Source organism: Lepisma saccharinum, chromosome 21 (genome assembly GCF_977018435.1).
Source record: "Lepisma saccharinum chromosome 21, izLepSacc3.1, whole genome shotgun sequence".
NCBI classification, from domain to species: domain Eukaryota; kingdom Metazoa; phylum Arthropoda; class Insecta; order Zygentoma; family Lepismatidae; genus Lepisma; species Lepisma saccharinum.
In genome coordinates this window covers 19767006-19774267 of record NC_139249.1, presented here as the reverse complement: position 1 = coordinate 19774267, position 7262 = coordinate 19767006, and positions in this window count along the sequence as shown.

Sequence of the window (7262 nt, the reverse complement as noted above, 5' to 3'; positions counted from 1 at the left end):
GCGAATATGTACGAAAAACAAGCGTGATTGTAGCTTTACAAGCGTGATTGTAGCTTATACCGTTCCCTCTGTAGAAGCAATGTCATTATAAACGTATTTGCATTGTATCGTTTTTGTTCTCCCTTCGTTCCTGTTGCATTCCGAAACTTTCCGATTAGCGAAGGAACAGGGCAGGTTCGTTCCCAGTGATGGTAGAAGGAGAAATTGACGAAGAGGATACCGTCACTGTTCGTTTTTCCAACGTTTTTAGTGTGTGTGTGTGTGTGTGTGTGCGTGTGCGTGTGTGTGCGCGCGCGCGTGCTGCATGTCGTTGAGTAAACCAAGTGGTAGTGATAGCGAGAGAAGAGAGAACAATACAGTGTTGTACGAAGCCAGGCACGACGGGTGATTTTTCAGGTGTACAATTTTTTAAAAAAAAATGTTCGAGTGAAGAAGTGAGCAGTAAAATTGACTTTAAGAAGTGCCAGGCTCTAACAGCTCAAGCGTGTGGTGTGAATCAAGCTACCGTTTCTCGGATATGTTCGGGGGCAAAACAATGTGGATCGGGGCCTGCTCCAATGTTTCAATCACCTAGAAAGCACATTAACGTACCAAAAAGGAACGACAAACTTAGATAACTTTGAAAAAGACGTAGTTCGTAGAACAGTCTTTGAAATTTACGATTGTGGCGAATTTTCTACTGCCAAAAGGATAACGTACTCTTTACGGGACAAAATATCTTACAAAGGCTGTACAACTTCCACCTTGAGAATATTGAAACAATTATGCAGTCCCTCTGGCATAATCAGGTATGTTCTTTTCTTCCATTAAGTTTATTATATGTTATATTATCTAATGTTCCGTGCTCTCCGTGACAAGGTGTTTCGCTCAACCACGCTGTCTCTTTTCCGTGTGAGATTTCGACATGGCACCGCTGCAGTGCTACTATTGGCTATCGCCATATGCAGGAGATTTGACGCGCACTATAGCAGACTACAATGATGGCTTACCGATTGGAAAACAAAGTTCCCCTTCACATAACACACCCTCCCATTGGATCCTTCAAGGTGCGGATTGCCCCATAATGGAAAAAGACTAGGCTAGCAGGTTGATTCGTTTGAGGTAACAGGAAGGAAATAATGAAAAGCCAAAAGTTAAAGAAATACTTTTGTAACTGTTATACTGTGGACAGCACTGCTGGCCTTGCTGTACTGGAGTGCATGCACATGATAAGTGGTAAATTTAGATTCTAGGAATATAATCAGGCACGTCTCCTGATAATATTCGCATGTATATGTATGTGTTTTAAATTACGTACATATTAAATACACACACTTATATTTATTCGAAAATATCCTTTGATGTTTGAGTATACACACAATTTACTCTATCAAGACATCTTTCACGTCTGATAACTTTTTAGATAGTTGGTAACACTGACTCCCACGGTGTTCCACGGATTGCATTGAACACAAAATTGCTTTGCATGTTGCATGAAACTGGCAGCTAAGGGACTGTTGGCCACTATACCCCGAAAATGTTCACTGCGCTGTGCAAACACATGGTGGTGCGAGCCCTGAAGCAAGTGGCAATAGTTCTTGCATTCGGCACCAGAGCGCAGCATATGCAAGGCATGTCTAGGGGGACTAGAGACTGTCTGCGCTACATAGTTGCATAATGTACAATTTAATTTTGATTATTTCTCTTGATATTGTTAAGTGCATTGTGCATCGGATGTATAGGGTTCAATTACTTGACCCACAGTGAGAATTTTATTTTCTGTGTAATATCTAGAGCTCAATTATGTAGTATTGTTTGCAATAGATACATTTAAAAAATATACCTATAGGTAAATATATCTAAAAGAGAATTGTTATTCTTTTTGCATCGGACAGTTCTTGTAATTGATCAATTCACTCGAATGCATGGATGGACAAAGGACACATCCTGGGTGTTACAATTTGCACATATACAAGCAACTCGCTTGCAAAAGTCTGCTTGTGGAACGATTCGTTTCGTGCAATGCATAAGATCAAGGGTGGTAAATATGTTTGATTGATTTGGTGTTTTAAGTTCACTTTATGCACAGTAAGACTAATCAGGCCTGGACCTACAGTTTTAAGTGGGATCCGAATCACTATGTGGGCCTCCCCGATGGCACAGTGGTAGCGTCGTCGCCTTGTAATCAAGGGGTCCGGGTTTGATTCCCGGTGGAGGCACATAGTGGTTCGGATCCCACTTTAAACTGTAGGTCCAGTCCCAATTAGCCTTACTGTGCATAAAGTGGACTTCAAACACCAAATCAATCAATCAACCGAATCACTATGTGCCTCCACTGGGTATCGAACCCGGGACCCCTCGATTACAAGGGGACGACGGGTAAGCATGTTAATGACGACGATGAACAGATGTTAGTTACTATACGCTTTAAATCAGTGGTTCCCAAAGTGTGTGCTGCGGTACCCTGGGGCACCATGATTGACTTGCAGGGGCGCTGCAAAATGTTCCAATATTTTTACTGAATTTGTTAGTTAATGCTATGAATGTTTCAAATGTGCTTATTTAGTACATTTTTTACATATGAAATGTTTCTGAATTTGAAATAAGCGTTTAATTTTTAGTTCAAGGCATGCAATCTTACAATTAGCAGAGCTTTGCAAGTGTCACGGACATTCTGGGCACCTCGGAAAAAGCTTGAAACACTTAAGGGCGCCGTGAAGCAAATAAGTTTGGAAACCCTTGAAATGGTCGAAAATGAATATCTCTGAACCATGGCAAAATGATGCTTGGAGGAAAAATACGAAACACGAGGGAAGAAGGAATATGAGCAATGTCACATTGATTGACTCTCGATCATAAGGATCGCAAGTTATATTGTGAGCGGGAGGACATTCTGTATAATATCCAAATATCTTACATAAACATAATACATTTTTTTTCTGGACTGGACACATCCTCACCTCTGTCCTGTTAACGATGCACGTGCTTTCAATGGTGAATGAATGTCATTGGTTAATGTATGGTCAGTGTAATAGAAAGTAGATTGTGAGGTATGGTAGTCTTGCGTTGTACATACCCGAGATTGCATGTTATACTAATTAGTTTGCACTAGCCATTGCTGTACTTGTAAATTACGTAATTTAAATAAAAATCTTGTATTACTTCAAATATAGCGTGATTTTGGAGGGAAATTGTTGAAAATAAGTTGGAACTGTTAATCTTACTTTTTCAATTGAAGATGAAGTTACAAGGAAGAGGAGTAAATCTGCATTTGAGTATAAAATTTTTATTGTGAACACCCATATGTGAACCACATGTGACTCCACTGAATATAATCAGGGTTCCGCTGTATTTGTAACTGTTAGCTTTTCAGCCCTTTTGCTAGTGTGAAAAACAAGGATTGGACCTTTTGCATTTTCGATTTGAAGAGTAAATAGGCATTAAGCATTGTAATACTCCATATGTCCCATAACACAGGCCTGCGAAATTGAAGTTGTTGAAAAATACAAGATACGTGTCCGCTGAGTTTTATGTTATTGGGTGTGCTGATTTCGAAAATGACCTCCATTATTTTCCATCACGCCAGGATTTTTTGTACAATCGATATCGATATTTTTGCTAAAATCCTATGTGAAAAGGAATTTTTGTGAACAATTTTGCATGCACTATCTGGCAACAGTGGTTTTGATCCATTTAATTCTATGTAAAATCGATGCTTGGTGATGCAAATTGATTTATTAGCAATTGATTTTATTTTTTATAGGTTTAAATGGAAGAAAACCACTGTTGCCAGATCGCACGAGCCGCCTCTGGTCGAGAGAAAAACGCAAAGTTCCCTTGCATTTAAACTTTTAACGTCCCATTATGGTGGTTTCTAGAAAAAATCACCAACGTGTTATGTTCATTTGTGTTTATTAAGGTAACGTACATAAAGTAGACAATTCACCACGAGGAGCAATGTATGTGTACATGAACGTTTGACACAAATTGTAAACTGAACAAACAACATAACCAAACACAAACTTTATATTTACATACGTAGCCTTTTGCCTTTGAAACTTCTTTTTGACGTTGTTCTTTTATGTGCAATCTCAGGCCTCTCTCGTGTTAACATCCAAAGCAGTCGGCAAGCATGTTCTTGTCCCGTCGTCCTTGATATTTGCGCTCCATATCTTTAATATCTTGGTGGAACCTTTCACCCTGTTCTTCGCTGACTGCTCCTAAATTTCCGGGGAAATAGTCCATATGTGAGTGAAGGAAATGTAGTTTGACACTCATGGAGCAACCCAACGCTTGAAATTTGTCCAGCATATTCATAACAATTGCTTTATAGTCAGGATCCTTGCAATTCCCCAGAAATTTACTGACCACATCTTTGAAGGCAACCCAAGCTTCTTTCTCCTGTGTTGTCATGCTAGTCTCAAAGTCTTTATCCTTCATGAGCTTACGGATATCTTGACCAACAAAGATTCCCCCTGTCAACTTGGCTGGGGATAAACCTGGAAACTTTTTGCACAGGTATTTGAAACAATTGCAATCTTTTGGAATAGCCTTGACAAATTGCTTCATTACACCTAATTTGATATGCAACGGGGGTAACAATACTTTTTTTGGGTCAACTAAGCTGTTCCGAATCACATTCTTGGTGCCTGGTTCAAGATTTTGTCTTTTAGCCCATTCTTTCTTGACCCAATGTTGAGTCTTTGCACGGCTGTCCCACTCACAAATGAAACATGGGAACTTTGTATATCTGCCTTGTTGACCAAGAAGCATGGAGATAACTTTCAAATCACCGCAAATGGTCCAACCGTGGGAAGATATTCCACGCCGAAACAACATATTTATGGTAAATGTTCATACAAATCCACGTATAATTAATTTTTTCAAGAAAACGTGACATGATAGACATTTTTCTTTATTTTTTTTGAACTCAGCACCACAAAATACATAAAGTTCACCTATCATTTCCCTTGTATTTCTTTCATCGCAGGCCTGTGTAATTATTGTCCGGTACAAGTTTGTTGTCCCATAATAATTGTCCGATATGCAAACCGTGGCATTGGTGTATACAGAAGAAGAAAATGAAACACTGGAATGAGTCATACAACGTTATTACTCAAGGATCAGTACAAATTGGCCAATCAAGTATCCAAAAGAACCTAAATAAAAAGTTACCACTTTGGCATACCGAACAATAATTATGGGACAGAGGGAGTATTTGGTGGGTGATGTTCCAACTGACACCTGGTGGGAAAGTGGCAATGACATGTTTCTTAACCACACCTTATGTAACACTAACTCAGCAGAAGTTCTACTCAAGAGTCCATTTGAAGCATTGGATTGCGGTGAAACTTTGTACAGTCAACGGCAAAGATAATGGTAGGCAAATTGTCCACCACTACTTTCATTACTTTTTTATTCTACATCCTGTGTTGTTTTAACGAATGAAACTATGTTGGTTCGAAGCAAGCATTGTCCTCTGCTTATTGACGTCATTATTTCAATTTAGTGTCATCACAGACCAAATTAAAATCGTGGTGGACAATTCGTCTGTTTCTTTCGCCGTTGGGTATACAGAGCCTATGGAGAGCACAGAGAAGCAGAGAAAAAAAATAGTTCAAATTTTCGCCACCAGGTGGAAATGTGATAAAATCTGGTATACAGTAACCATCCTATGAAAATGCCTTGTGCAAATTATCACTCTCTCTTACACTTCTTTCACGTAGACTGTACACATACTGAACACTACTGTATGGACATAGTTTTACATGTCTGACTTCTGGTTCTTTTTACTTCAGTGCCACATTTCCACCTGGTGTTGCAAATTTTAACTATTTTTTCACATCAGCATTCGCTTTTCCATGGTCTCCATAGCTTCTATACCAAGTTTCACCGCAACTTTAATTATGACCGCTCCTTACTGTAGGATTTAACAGTGAATAACATCACAGTAGTGTTGCCAAACCCAATTAGCAGTGACGTGCACCAAGGAGTAGCTTGTCTAGCAGAGATCAATCAATCTCACATCTCTAATTATTTTCAAATCACAATATTTATTGTCTTGTTGAAGCCACAGTTCATATGCAACACTTTTTTTTTTCACGTGCTTCTCTTCCTTTGGTGCGATCAGCAGGCAAGGCTGGAAGGAGCTACTCTAGCTGGCTTTTCCTCCACCTCACCAGTTCCAGGTAGAAACAGTGCCGGAAGGGAAAGGGAAGAGTTCTGCCTCTACCTCCCTTGCCCCTCGTCCCCCCTGCTGCAATGGTTGAAAAGTCACGGTTTCACCAAATCAACCAACCATGGGGGGAGTGGTTTTCACAGTGTACTACAACACCAGGAGTTCGGGTTTCAAACCCCGACTTGGGCATGGGTGTTCTTTGTGTGCATGGGCATCGCCAGAAATTTTTGCAGGGGGGTCGGGCTAATGATAAAAGTAAAAAAACAGATAAAATATAAGTATTATTACCACGGTTATAAATGTTATTATATAGGGTCTTTCATTAAGAGTGATACTTTTTAAAATTTGAAAAAAAAATAAACCACTCAACATATTAAAGTAAATTGTGCTTTATTTTGAAGCTTAGACATTGCAGTTATGTTCTGAAAAAAATATCGTCCAAATGTCCACCACGGCTTTGAACACACTGACGCACACGATGGCTCCAATTGTTAATCACTCTGTCCAACATTAGTGGTGTTATGTCTGAGATAGCCTGACGAATGTTCGCCTCCAAATGTTCCAAAGTTCGTGGCTTGTCAGCATAGACCTGGGCTTTGATGTAGCCCCAAAGAAAAAATCCATGGGTGTTAAATCACACGACCGTGGCGGCCAATTCACACACCCACGTCTTGAGATGAACCGGTCGCCTAACTTCTCCCTCAGCAAATCGAGCGTAGCATGAGCTGTGTGGCACGTAGCGCCATCCTGCTGGAACCACATGTTTTCAATATCTATGGTCTCAAGTTCTGGCCACAGAAATTCGTGTAACATGAATCTGTAGCAGTTGCCATTGATGGTAACGGTTCTTCTCTCATCATCTCGAAATAAATAAGGTCCAATGACGCCGCCACGCCATAAACCGCACCACACAGTGCGATTTTCTGAATGCAATGGCACCTCATGGACCACTTGTGGGTTCTTCTCGCTCCAATAACGACAATTTTGCATATTGACGAATCCACTAAGACAACAATGCGCCTCGTCTGAGATGATTTTTTCCACTGAAATCAGGATCAGTGGAGCCATCGTGTGAGTCAGTGTGTTCAAAGGCGTGGTGGACATT